Genomic DNA, 15,068 nt, shown 5'->3' with positions numbered 1-15,068 from the left:
CATGCACAAGAAGCCATAGCAACTGGGCTACTTGTCAATGACGTTATGAGGGAATCGGTTCTCACTCATTTAAATAACTTCAATATAGTATCCGGATTCGTTCCCGATCCAATGTACTTTCTCGATTTAGGGATTGGAAAGCAATTTATGAAATATTAGTTTGATACTGGTAATATGCCTTATTCCCTGACTAATGCAGAAGTTGAAAGCGTTGATGATGTTTTAAAAGCAATAACGGTGCCTATTAATCTCATGCAAAATTATCGCTCAATCCGAGATAGAAAATATTGGAAAACTAATGAACTTCAAAAGTGGATTTTATATTATAGCACTCTCATTCTTTTCATGATTCCTCGTATGCGATGTTATGCTATACATTGGTAATTTTTGATAAGAGCTTATCATATTCTTTTACAGAGTCATATAAGTCGAGAACATTTACGCAAAGCACATCGTTTGTTAACGTTATTTGTGGCTCTAACAGAATTTTACTATTCAAGAAGCGCTATGACATTCAATGTTTATCAATTGTTACATGTTGTACAAAGTGTTATAAATTGGGGCTCTTTATACTATCACTCTGGATACGGTTTCGAAAATCGAAATGGATAGATCGTGGAGATGATAAATTTCGTAATGATGGAAAGAAGGGAAATAGTGAGAGATACAAATTCACTTAATTTTAATTAAATTCAGCAACGTTTCGTCAGCACATTTACTGACCTCTTCAGGCTTTATAATAGAAAAACAACAAATTATTAACAATAGAGTTACAAAAGTAATTTTAATAGTATACAATTATATGTATATGTGTATACCTGATTTCTCTCGTAGTCAAATTATTATAGGCTAAAACAATTCTTTCCATCATTACAAAATTTATCATTTAAAAAATTATAAGGGAATCAAGACAGTATGTTACGTTTAGATCGTGGAGATGGTGCACGCCGCGAAAGGTGTTCAATTTCAAATTTGTAGATTAATTAGTATGCATTCGAGTGATCGGATTCTAACGAACTTTCTGTTACAAAATGATCCAGATTCACCAATAATTAAATGTGTTGGATATATAGAAACAAGGAAGTGTGAAAAAGTATTAAAAACTGATATTGGGAGCTATTTTGGCACATATATTAGATCTCCGCCTGAATGGACGAGAGAATTAAATCTATCAAATTCAGCGTTAGTTTATCAAAAACTAGTTAAAACCGATTGTGTATATTTATCTTGTAATACACGAAGATTACGCACAAACAATTCTTTTGCACAAACTACTGATAATAGATACATACAAATCGTTTGTTTTCTTGTTGACCCAGTAACTGGACAAGAAGTTACTATTTGTAAAAACATTGATTTTATGGACATTTTCAACAATAATAATTATAATGAGTTTCAAATAAAAAGAATTTCAGCTATCAGTCAAGATTTGATAGCAATCAATACCAGAACCTTAGATACAATTTGCGTGTACATACACTTGAATACTGAAGATTACTTACGTACAGTCCCAAATATATATTCTTATTAGATATTCGAAATACGTAATTTTTAGTCAAAGGAGAATGTAAACTCCGAATGTGAATATCTTAGCCTTGTAAATACTGTATCGTTTTAATAAATCTCAATACCGTTTGCGTAATTTTCACGTATTTGTTAAACTAAACATTATTCATTTTTAGTGTCATTTTGTACTAAAATAAAATAAAATAACAATATGTTCAATAGTAATGCATGTAGTTAGAATTCTTGACTGTCACCATCATCACATGACGTTGTTTACTATCAAAAAATTACGACATGCTATTGTAGCTGTGTAAAAATTTATATAAAATAAAGTTGATTCAGTGACGTAATTTTTCTTTATAAATAACGTTATATTTTTCGGAACGCTCGCAGCTGATTACGCATAATAACGTAATTCTCTTTAAATAATGATACTGAAAATGAAGAATAACGTTATCGGAAGAAATAAACAACACCAATTTCTTAATAATGTTATTCGTCTTCAAATAAATTCGTCTTTAAATTGCTTATTTATTTAAAACTTATATATTTAGAACTGATATACTAACTGGCTTCGACATTTTACTATTTTTAAATTCAAATAATAAGATTACGTATTCTTATTAGTTGTTTATAAAGTTTTGAAAGTAATGGAATCTATCATACTATATCATGAATGCTATAGGTTAGTTTTAAATATAAATAATTCATAAATTTATTCATAACTTAAATAAAGTTTTTTATAGTTTCAATTATACAGTTAACTAATCTTTTAAATATATTATGTTTTACCGATTTTATTTCAACAGCACGATAAATTTTAACGACGTTAAATGTTGCGTTTCTTCATTTTTATATAACCATCTGTATCAACATTGCTTAAATATTAATGTTAAATTTTTAATAATAGTGAAATCTAACCTAAGAGGGCACGGATGTTTTAATATTTATTTTTAAATGCTTCACATAACTTATTAAATAGTAAGTTTACTTTATAGCACATAGTAAATTACATTAAAATAAATAATCTTATCTACTATTTACAATCATTATAAAAAAGGATGTTCATTGTTCATTATAAATAGCCATAGTTTCTTTATTAAATATATTATCACAATTATAATAATTACTATGTTGAATATGCATAGAGAGTTTCTCAATAAATTATAAGTAAATTATAATTTATACGTTAAATCCTAGTCACTAACAATTTATTGCAACGGTAGTCGATTTAATTAATCAATCCGTTCGCGATTCTGCTTCACGCGCGTTAGTTCCAACAATTAAGAGAGAGGGGGCGCGCGATCTTTTAAATAAGCAGTTACACCTCAGCTGTAAACGCGAATTTACAGCCGATTTGTGTCGCTCTTTGTTTTCGCCGAATATATAGTTTTCTGGGACAATTTCGTGCGTGAGTGCAACGGTATTCCCGAGGTAAAAAGTAGCAGCAGTGCAGAAGAAGTATCGTAGCTAATTGGAGGCAGTACAAGGCAGCGCAGCTGATTAATCGAGGGGCAGCGGCAGTTGATATTTTGCATCAACAATTACGGCTGATCACCGTAATTGCACCGCATGGTAGGTGCACCTTCCGTCATTATATGCGATACAAAATACATTCGGTATTTTGTCTAATCGTGTTAGCGTTATTTTTTTGTATTCGCGTCGAGCGTTAGTTCGCGGTAGAATTCGAATCTTCTCTCTCTCTTTTTCTCACCGAACATAGTTAATTGTAAAATCCTATTCACGTGCGTTAGTCTTTCGGCCCTACAAAGATTGTAGTGATTTTTATTAATTAAAGTCTGTTAAATTTATTCGCCGTTTTCGTCATTTAATTTTCCTAGTAGCTTAAGTAATTGAAAAAGGCTTAGGTTTTAATCTAATTACCTCTAGGGGATTAAGAAGATTAGGAGTAAAGTCGCTCACACTTAAAACTTATCGAGTGTCACAAGACACGTGACTTAAGGTGAGTTCAACTCCGTTTGATAGAAGACAACTAGGATAAATCATCTGACATTAAGGCGAATACACGTACTATCATACGTGTTTAACGGAGCGGCGGTTTGCTCTGCATCGTGGGAGTTTGTTCTTAAATAAATTTTCCATTTTTCAGATAACCTCCCCCGTTACATTATATATATTATAAATCAGGTAAGAGGCCCAGTAAAAATGAAAGTTATCTAAAATGTATATAAATTGTTAGTAACTAGTATTTAACGTATAAATTATAAATTACTTATCATTTAATGCGAAACTCTCTATGTATTTCAACACTGTTATTATTATAATTACTCTCTTGTAATAAATACTTGATCTAATATTTGGGATTGGTATTCTAATCATTTGATAGAATATTCTCGATTTGGTTAAAGTCTAACAGTAACGCTATCGATATTTGTTTTTCTTTTGCTTACAGCAATAACTTTTGCTATAATTCCATTAACTAATCCGATGGATACATTGATATATCTTCGTATCATTATTTTGCAACCTATTTGATTGTGATTACTCGAGAAATTTCACAAGCTGTGTCATCATCTTCGTTTAATATTTACAAAACACGTTTTTCTAATCTCTTGGGACATTTGTAACAATCATAAGCAATTATCTTTATCTCTTCAGACTTTATTTTATTCAACATGGTACTGTTAAGTATAGAACACATATCTTCAGTCGGCATCAAACATACTGTATTGCTAGGCAAATTACACAGGTATACAAATAATAGGTCATTTTCTGTATCACAAGCCAACTATGGTATTTTTGAAGGATTTTGGTGCGCTGAATCCAAATCTGGTCTCAGAATTATTCCATCACGTTAGGTTTTTAAGATATTTTAACCTTTTTTTTTTTATTTAACGTCGCTCTATTTATGTTCCATCAGTGCTAATCAGCGACGAAGGCTTGTAATGTGTTTGAGAACAAAGCACATGAAACTTTTTTCAGTGGTGCTTGTATCAATCAGCAGGGACTGGGAATCGAACCCGGGCCTACCGGGTGCCAGTCCGTCGCCCTACCGATCGAGCTATTGCAGGTCTCATATCCTAACCTAAAAGTGCAAAAAGCACTTTTTTGACTTATATAACGGGGTTTTGACTCAACGCGGGTCGCTCGTTATATAATTTAGGAGGAAGTTAGGAACAGCTCGGAGTGGGCCTCGTAATAGGCTGTGCGAAGCCTAACCCAGCAGCAACAGCAACGACTTGGTACAGCGTCTGTTACCTTAGCCCGCAGAGAGCGTCATGTAGTCCTATGGGCGCTTTTGAGCGATCACGAAATCCAGGTGTGAGGGAGGACGGAACGGGATTGACTACGATAGGTAAAATGCTCAGAGAAAGAAAGCAGATATACAAAAAGCATCGAGTTTACTACTGAGGAAAGTACAGAGTTAGGACGCAGCTTAAGCGAGAGAGAGAGCGGCGAAAGGTTAGCGAGAGAGACACGTATTCGAAGTGGTACTTACAAAGACGTTCCAGCGTCGACCCTGGAAACGGTGCCCTCAGCCTCGCACGTGGCTCGCGAGGACGCGCAATGTACAGCTCGGGTGCAGTCGGGAGGCGGGCGGCCTTAAAGGCTCGCGCGCGTACTCGCAGGAACTGGCCCACCAAGGGCGCTAGGGATAATCTCAGACCCGAAGTCTTGCACCGAGTGGATACTAGCGTACTCGCCGGAAACGCCAAAAAAATCGTTAGCGGAGAACAAAGGTCGCGCACGTGTAAAGCTACTCGTAATACGTCCGCGTGCGTCGAAGTCGCCGATACAATTGATGAATCCCCCTACTCTCGTTCTCGCGCGCGTCGCGTCGGCTTCTCGAATTCTTTCTCTCTAACTCGCCCTCTATTAGCGCTCTCTCTGACTTACCTTTGACTGCCGTACATGTGAAATAAATATATGACAAATATATATATATATATTGTAACAGGCTGTCGTTTAGTCGATAATCTCCTAAAAGTGCCCGTATTTCAACTATACGAAGCCTTGTTATCTATGCGCTTGATGCGCATTAACCTACCTTACCTCGGAGTGCGCCTGCGCAGAGTCTCTTCAAAGTTCCGAGTTGGGTTCCCCCAACTCGCCACTTGGCGGCGCTGTCGCTCTTGCTAGTAGCGCTCGTGCGGCCGCCGCTGGAACTCACGTCGTCGGTTCACCTCTACCTATGTTAACGCGCTCCGTGCTACGCTACCGGCGAATTCGAACGAAATGTAAACAAGGCTAGGCGCGACCTCCGGACAAAGGATTAAACACAATAACGGAAACTCGTTTAAATGGAAAACGACGAATGATTTATTTAATAAAATAAATTACACGGAGGGAATGCCAAGAGTCTCACGCACGCACGCGTGAATGACAATACACGCTATTCGAGAGAGAGAGAAAAGAAAACCGCGATTATCGCGAACTACCTACTCGCTCGCAACAACAAATTCTTCGTGCTCGCTGCGCGGATTCGCACGCCAAATTGTTACAACAATTAGAAAGGGGAAGGTGCACCTACCGCAACGACGGCGTGGATACGGTGGCCAACCGTATCCGAATAACACGCTGTTACTCGCTGTTCCGCTGCTTGCTGCACCACTCGATTACTGTCGCTGCTGTTGTTGTTGTCGCTATTGTCGTTGCCGTTGTTGATGCTGCTGCTGTTGCTGCTATCGCAGTCACTGCTACTGCTATTGCTGCTGCAGCTGCACTCTCACCCACTCACGCAATGTCACCAGGAAAAGTCAACGGCAAATACGAAAAACTTCGAAACGGGTGGAGGTTAGGCGCGCTAGCTGACTGAGTGTCACAGTCGTACTGCCGGTTGCTACCTCCCCTCCCGGTCAATGCCCCTTACGCGCTCTCTCTCTCGCGAACCGAGCGCGGCTACTTACATTTAGCCGCTCGTTAACCTCGCGCGAGTCACACGATTTTCGGCAATCGTTGCAATATATATATATATATATATATATATATGAGGATAATTATAATTATGTATGGAGGGAGAGAGACATAACGAGGGTCTGGCCACTCGTTATACTTATTTGAGGTTACGTATCATCGTAAATAAATTTTATCATAGGAAACTGTTTGAAGCACCTTAAAATACAAATCTTCACCTTCAAAATGCCGTTGAGTTTGTCCAAAAATTTTTTTTTTTCGCCAAGATATCGTATTTTGAAATGTTCATATTTATGAATTTCTCAAAATTCTAAAATCCATTAACCCATTAAGTTCCAAGTGGAAAATTTTCTTTTACTCTTTTCAATTGATCTTTTATCAGAAATCAGAAATAGACATTTCTGACGTAAAATTGTCTTAACCTTCGATCTATGCTGTTAGAATTTGGAAAAAATGCGTGCGTGTACGTGTGTATATGCGTGCGTGTGCGTTGACTTCAGATTCGTGATCAGTGACCGGAAAATCCCCGAGTAACAATGTTCGAGTAAATTCACTGAACACAAAAATTCGTGCAATAAAGGGTTAATGGAATTTCGAATTGTGAGAAATTCATAAATATAAAAATTTAAAAATGCGATGTCTCGGCAAAATAAAAGATATTTAGGTAAACTCAGTTGTACTTAAAAGGGGATGATTCGTACTTTAAGATGTTTTAAATAGTTTTTTGTGAAAATATTTATTTACGATGCTACATAATCTCAAATATATTAAAAAACAGTGTTTTTTACACTTTTAGGGTTGATATATCTCAAAAACCTGACGTGATGGAACAATTTTGAGGCAAGATTTGGATTCAGCGCACCAAAATCCTTCGCAAATACTATAGCTCGCTTGTGATATAAAATCTTATATACCTGTGTTATTCAAATATTCGTAAAATTCATGAAGAGAAATTAAAGGAGTATGACTGTAAAAAGAAATCTTTCCCTTCAGTAAAGTTTCTATAACAGAATCGGTTAAATAACCTAATATTAATTTTCGACAAATTTCTGAGTGAGTTTGATCATTTTTCTATCTCATTTATAGTCAACTCCTCATATTCGAACAAAGTCCAGAAATTAAATGATAATATGCCTTTAATATATTTATGATTTTGTGATCTTGTCAGTGCAATATAAGTAAATTCTTCTCGCACAGGTGGTAGTTGAAGTAAATCTCCAAATACTACAATATGTATTTTACCAAACTTACCGTCTTTTTTATCTAATGTGTAAAAAATCTCTGTCAGACGTAAATATACAGGGTGTCCCATTTTAACTTACGCACCAAGATAACCCAAAAACTATGAGAGCTAGCGAAAAATGTTTCGAATAAAAGTTACTCGTCTCCGAGGGGGACATATTATGGTGACCTTGACTTTGACCTCGAGGGTCATTTTCAAGGTCATTTGAAGGTCAACTTTTTTTTTTCAAATAGGAACCCCTATTTTCGACCCCGGATTCGGAAAGAGCGGAAAATTCTACGTTTAGATGACCTATCATGCGTGGGGTCCGGGAGACCCGCCAAGGTCATTTGAAGGTCAACTTTGTTTTTTCAAATAGGAACCCCTATTTTCGACCCCGGATTCGGAAAGAGCGGAAAATTCTACGTTTAGATAACCTATCATGCGTGGGGTCCGGGAGACCCGCCAAGGTCATTTGAAGGTCAACTTTGTTTTTTCAAATAGGAATCCCTAATTTTAACCCCGGATTCGAAAAGTACAAAAAATCCTAAATATTTTATGTAATGAATTAATTCAACTTTCCATGGCCATTTAAACGTCAAATTAATGGCAAATTACTTTACTCAGAACAGTTTCATGTTTTCATATGAGAAATAAAGTATGCGTAAATTTTAGAACACACTAAATTTTTTCAACTTTTTATGTACAGAGTCTAACAAAAAAATATTAGTCATTAGTAGTAATAATCAACAGTATTAGTCAATCTGATGAGGAATAACTCAATAATAACAATAATAATGATCTGGCAATAAGTTGGTGATGAATGATGCGCACGCACAATTACATGAGATGTTCAATAGGTCCCCCATTGTTTGCTAAGCATGTTTCCAAACGCCGATGATAATTATTGAGAACGTTTGTAAGTATTTCAGGCGTAACAGCTGCACAAGCTCTTCTCACTCTATCCATCATATCTAATCTAGTGGTAGGTGCATCCTTGTAAACAGCGACCTTGCAATATCCCCAGAAATAGCTGTCTAGTGGATTCAGGTTAGGAGACCTAGGTGGCCAGGGAACTGGACCACCTCGACCTATCCAATGGTCACGTAATTGAGCATTCAAAAATTCTCTAACGTTTACAGCAAAGTGAGCTGGAGCACCATCTTGTTGTAGCCACATGAGCTGCCGAACATTCAGTGGGATGTCCTCCAAGTATTCAGGTAGATGATTCTCCAGAAAATCAAGATACGCTTGGCCGTTGACATTGCCATCAAAAAAATGGGGACCAATAATATGCCCGTTGAATATTCCCACCCAAACATTAAGACTCCAACGGTGTTGATTTATCACTTGACGATGCCAATGAGGATTGACAGGTGACCAATAATGACAATTATGTCTATTGAGTTTACCGTCAATTTTGAAGGTAGCTTCATCGCTAAAACAAACATTCCAAAAGAAATTGGGATCCTCGTCCAGTTGATTAAGAGCCCACCTACAGTAATTCATTCTGAGTAAATAATCATTTTCATTGAGTTCTTGGTGCAGGATGATGTGGTATGGATGGTAACCCACGGATCTCCGATCCGATGAGCAGTAGTACGAGGTACGCCCAACCGACGTTCGATTTCTCTTGTACTGATGTGAGGATTCACATGAACCATTGCTAACACAGCAAGAAGTCTTGGATCATTGTTGTTCACATTTCTGTTTCCACCTCTCTGTCGATGAAGATCATTCATACGGCAACGTCTTTCGATATTTCTGATTTGCCTGTCATTAGGATGGCGCTGGTTCGGAAAACGTTCAGCATAGAGCCGAGCAGCAGCTCTGTAGTTCCGGCGACATTCACCAAGTACTAACAATACTTCAACGACTTCATTTCTTGAATAATTGGTCATTCTGTGAAGAAATATCAAAGACGTAATGCATATTTGAAAGATAACACTAACCACAAGAGTGGTAATAATTTGTTAATACTTACATGAAAAACGCTCAACGACTTTTTCAACAGTTGTTAAAAAAATGCTTACTATTAATAATCACTCATCTCAACACTAAATTCGTCACTCCGAAAAAATAAAAATAAAAACAAAAATCGACGTTTTTATTCAAAAACTTATTTTTACCTCTAAATGAGCATAAAGAATTGAATACACGTTACATCTCGACGTTGACAGAACGGACAACCTTCCATACTTCCCGAATCCGGGGTCGAGAATAGCGATTCCTATGAAAAATAGTTAACCTTCACATGTTCTTGAGTGATCAACCACAAGTTACACCTTGCCTGAACGTAGAATTATTTGTTGTTTCCGAATCCATTATAAAAAAAGTAGGGTACTCCAGGAAAAAACAAAGTTGACCTTCAAATGACCTTGGCGGGTCTCCCGGACCCCACGCATGATAGGTTATCTAAACGTAGAATTTTCCGCTCTTTCCGAATCCGGGGTCGAAAATAGGGGTTCCTATTTGAAAAAACAAAGTTGACCTTCAAATGATCTTGGCGGGTCTCCCGGACCCCACGCATGATAGGTCATCTAAACGTAGAATTTTCCGCTCTTTCCGAATCCGGGGTCGAAAATAGGGGTTCCTATTTGAAAAAACAAAGTTGACCTTCAAATGACCTTGGCGGGTCTCCCGGACCCCACGCATGATAGGTTATCTAAACGTAGAATTTTCCGCTCTTTCCGAATCCGGGGTCGAAAATAGGGGTTCCTATTTGAAAAAACAAAGTTGACCTTCAAATGATCTTGGCGGGTCTCCCGGACCCCACGCATGATAGGTCATCTAAACGTAGAATTTTCCGCTCTTTCCGAATCCGGGGTCGAAAATAGGGGTTCCTATTTGAAAAGACAAAGTTGACCTTCAAATGACCTTGAAAATGACCCTCGAGGTCAAAGTCAAGGTCACCATAATATGTCCCCCTCGGAGACGAGTAACTTTTATTCGAAACATTTTTCGCTAGCTCTCATAGTTTTTGGGTTATCTTGGTGCGTAAGTTAAAATGGGACACCCTGTATATGTATATAAGGGTTAATATAAAAGAAATCTTATAAATAATAATACCATGAATAATAATAAGTCAATATCTTTTAAACTTTGATGTATTATTTTAATCATTATCAGATAATAACGACAATCATTTAAACATTATCAGATAGAGGTTTATATTTTGCCGTACCTCCTTGCTCTGCAGGTAATTGTAATAATCTATGGACTGAATATTAAATGAATCAAGTTCCTGAATATTAAATGCTGCAATATCAGTCGGAACTGTAACAGTGGTAGTTTTGTTTCTCTTTATTTTGTTTCATTGTTTCACGAAGTTTTCAATCAGGTAACTTTTACCAGTACCTCCAAGTCCGTTTATAAACAGTGTTATTACTTTACTGCTGGCTGATATTGTAGATATAATTGTATTAAATATTCTCAATTGATCAGTATTGAAATTTTTGATAGATTGATTTATGTAGATATCTTTTTTCGAAAACCTTTTCAATCAAATATTGAACATCTTTTATAACTTGTACTGCATCAAGAGGATTAGCATTTTTCAAATGTTCTGATTTTTGGTTGAAGGTCTTTGCTAATTATTGCTGTTCAATTAATTTATTAGTCTAATTTATAGCATTTTGAATCATCTGCAGCTTATTATATTTATGTGCTGCAAATATATCTTTCTTTATTTCAATAAAAGGATCATGATATGTTTTTTGGTTTCCTTAAAGTTCCTCAATATTTCTCCAAGATTTAAATAATATCAGTATAGAAAAATAATAAGCCTCAGGTTGTGTTTGAGGATTGTACTTTATATGAAGAACTAAAAGTGCTTATTTTCTTTTCCTTCAATATAAATTTTTATCTATCTTATAACATTCAACTTTGTGAATTGGCTTTTTTTTTCATGTATCGAAAAATCTCGCAAAATCATATAACACATGGTTTTATAATTCTTTAGAGCATTTTGGATAGTATGTATAATAAATCCGGAAATGATCAAAAAAATCCACGACATGGTGTTGAGAGACTGAAGAATAAAATTGGGCGAAATAGTTGAGGCCACAGAGGTTTGAAAAGGTACAGTCATTTCGATTTTGCATGAGAAATTAGACATGAGAAAAATTTCGGCAAGATGGGTGCCGCGTTTGCTCTCAGTCGAGAACAGATGCAGTCGAGTGGTGGCCGTTGAGGCCCTGTTGGCACACATCCACTGTAATCCGGACGACTTTCTGCGTCGATTCATAACTGTAGATGAAATGTAGATATACCATTACACTCCTGAGACGAAGGAACAGTGAAAATAGTGGATTTTGAAAGGTCAACCAGCCTCAAAGAAGGCGAAGACAGTGAAATCGGCCGGCAAGGTTATGGTCACTATTTTTTCGGATGCACGTGGAATTATCTTCGTCGACTATTTAGAAAAAGGAAAACAATCACCGGAGGGTATTATGCGTCGTTATTAGACTAGTTAAGCGAGAAAATAAAAGAAAAATATCCTTATTTGACAAAAAAAATTTTTGTTTCATCAAGACAATCTACGAGTGCACGTTTGCTTAGTTTCAATGGCTAAAATTAAGAAATTGAAGTTCGAATTAGTAGACCATCCACCTCATTCGCCAGATTTGGCCCCTAGTGACTTTTTTTATTCTCAAACCTAAAAAGTATCTTGCCGGACAACGATTCATCTCGAACGAGGTCATAACACAAACGAATGGCTATTTTGAAGAAATACCAAAATTATTTTTTTTTGATGGCTTAAAAAAACTTGAAAGCCGCCTGGAAAAGTATATGGAGCTAAAAGAAGGTTATGTTGAAAAATTATAAAATTCTACCAAAAAAAAATCTTTTTCTAAGGACTTATTAACCCCCCCCCCCCCCTCGTTTCTACTAAATTATCACAAAACATGTCCGTGGAATTTTCAAGCATTTGTTCCAGGTAAGCTACAGGGATACAGGCTCAGTAGGGGTACGGTCTTAGACATGTGACACAGGTTTAGATTGGGAGCACGAGCTGCAGTCTGAGGGATACCGCCGGATAGTTTCAAACTCAAAGCAAGAAATTCTTTCCCTTCACCTCCTTAATAGATATATAGAAAATGTAGAATAACCTACACTATAGACCGTTTATATCAATAGCTCTCCATTCCTCCATTCATTCGATCCGCCGAACAGCGCTAACCACTGTTGAGCCGCCTACCGCCGGCCGCTATCGATCCGCCGATATCATTATCTGATTGGTAGTTCACTACCCCTATTAATGAACTTCTTCTTTCCACCAGTTTTTATTATTTTAACATATACAAGAAACTCAAACTGATGGATTCAGATAGTCATACAGTCATTTGAAAAAAGGATTGTAACAATGGCACAACTTGTTAAAGAGGCTGCTACGTTGCTCTGGCATTTATATTATTTTGCTGAGATGAATTAAGCAAGCGTCGAAGATATTAATAGATAGTTAGCTTTGGGAACAACGAATCTCGAAAAAGCTTAAGAACTTGCTAAATCAACAGATTTGACTGATAGTGATAAAAAGAATTGCAATCTTCTACATGTCTAATTAAAACTCTTTCAAATTTATTGATTGAATCAAAGAAAAATTTTGAGACTATACCGCAAACTTTGCATAATGAACCATCAATCATGGCTTCAACCTCACATGCTGAACGGTCTATCGTTGGAGAAAGTGTTAATGTGAATCTAGACTCGACAGTTCGTTGGAATGACTTTTTATATTTTTTTAATAGTACTTTCAGAGATAGAATCAAGGCTGCTCTTATAACTAATATTAATCGTCTAGATTTGATCGCGTTTTTAGAACATGCTAAACAAGTGTTTATTGTGCACATTAATGAAACTCTAAACGAACATAATTTTTGAAAATAAACACTATATTGGAGGCTGAATTTTCACTTGTAAAGAATGATGAAATATTTCTTGATGTGAAACATTTCAATACATCGATGTCTTCCGTATTAACCAATACAAACTTGAATGATTGATATGATGAAAATATGGTGATACCTATTAGCACTAATATAGAAGAATTTGAAGAACAAGATTCTGGATGGTCACTTCGAGCAATAACTAATGTCTCGGTAAACATTTAATTTTTGCATTTGAAAAATAGAATTGACGAAACTTTACCGAAACATTTGACTGCTGATAAAAAGAAAAAACATATTAATCTCCTTCTTATAGAGAATTATTACATTGGCTTGAACGCTAATGCTAAAGAAGATCAAGTAAAGCGTTCTCATATACCTCATAAAACACATTATTATGTGTGGATAAAACAGTTATAACGATTCATCAGTTGTCAGGATTCAAGGCTAAGTTACATATATGCGGCCGCTGTCTGCACTATTTTTGATAGAAAAAATTAAAAGTTCATGAGATTAGTTGTGCAAAAATGAATAACTGCAAGATTATAATCCACAGTGAAAAAGTCAAATTTTTACAAATTTGTACCTATGTCACCTTTCACTATTCATGAAGAATCACATTTTCATGATGTTGCGATTTGTCACATTTTCAAGAAAAGTTTTAACGACAAGGAAAAGAAAGTTCAAGATCATTGTTATTTTACTGGAAAGTTTCGTGGATCTTTTTACAGTGAATGCAACATTTCATGTCAAGATTTAAGAACAATACCTACATTTTTTCACAATCTCAGTAGATATGATGCTCATTTATTCACTAAAGAAATCGCTAACAAATTTTCCAGACGAGTGACTCTTATTCCTCAAATGAAAGAGAGATACATTTCTTTTACGAAATACGTTGAAGGTACTAACATTAACCTACAATTTGTTGATTCTTTACGATTTATACCTTCTTTTCTCGACAAACTTTCATAATACTTGAAGAAACATAATATCTTAAAACAGCAGTTTCAACGAGATAATGATTCTACAGTGCAATAAAATACTCTGTTGAAACGAAAAGGTGTATTTCCCTATGATTATGTATCATTATTACAGAGACGTGAGGAGATCTTTCGCAAAAGTAAGACTTTGATAGCAGTCTTAGTGATGTTGATATTATCGATGAAGAGTACATTCACGCTCAAAATGTTTAGAGAACGTTTAATATTACAAATCTTGGTAGATATTCGGATCTGTATCTCAAGATGGACGTTCTCCTACTGGCTGAAGTTTTTGAAAACTTTAGATTCGACTGTCGAAAAGCATACTGGACCCTGTAACGGTCCTATCTATGAGCTCCTAGACGATTTTCTCATTTTTACTGTGTTACGGCAACCCGCTAAACTTGCAAATCTACACCTATCAATTAGTATGTAGAACGGCGCCACCTCACGTATTAAATGACTGTATTAGAGCAAGAATCAAATTTCATGACCATATAAGGAGCATGACTTAAAAAATTTATCGTGCTTTAAATTTTTATTAGAATCCTTGGTTGAAGAAGTATATAGATTTGAATAGTCATATGCGCAAAT

At 36.0% G+C, this 15,068-nt stretch overlaps 1 protein-coding gene across 2 annotated transcripts in view; it reads left to right on the top strand.

The window, feature by feature from the left end:
• The window catches only part of LOC131671233 (uncharacterized), a 623,217-nt gene that overhangs the window by 34,243 nt on the left and 573,906 nt on the right, over nt 1–15,068 (top strand). The gene's annotated exons all lie outside the window — the stretch shown is intronic.

This window comes from Phymastichus coffea, unplaced genomic scaffold (genome assembly GCF_024137745.1).
Source record: "Phymastichus coffea isolate CEN01 unplaced genomic scaffold, Cenicafe_Pcof_1.1 PCOF00121, whole genome shotgun sequence".
Taxonomy (NCBI): Eukaryota; Metazoa; Arthropoda; class Insecta; order Hymenoptera; family Eulophidae; genus Phymastichus; species Phymastichus coffea.
The sequence above is the reverse complement of the archived record's forward strand: the minus strand, read 5'-3'. Positions and strand labels throughout refer to the sequence as shown.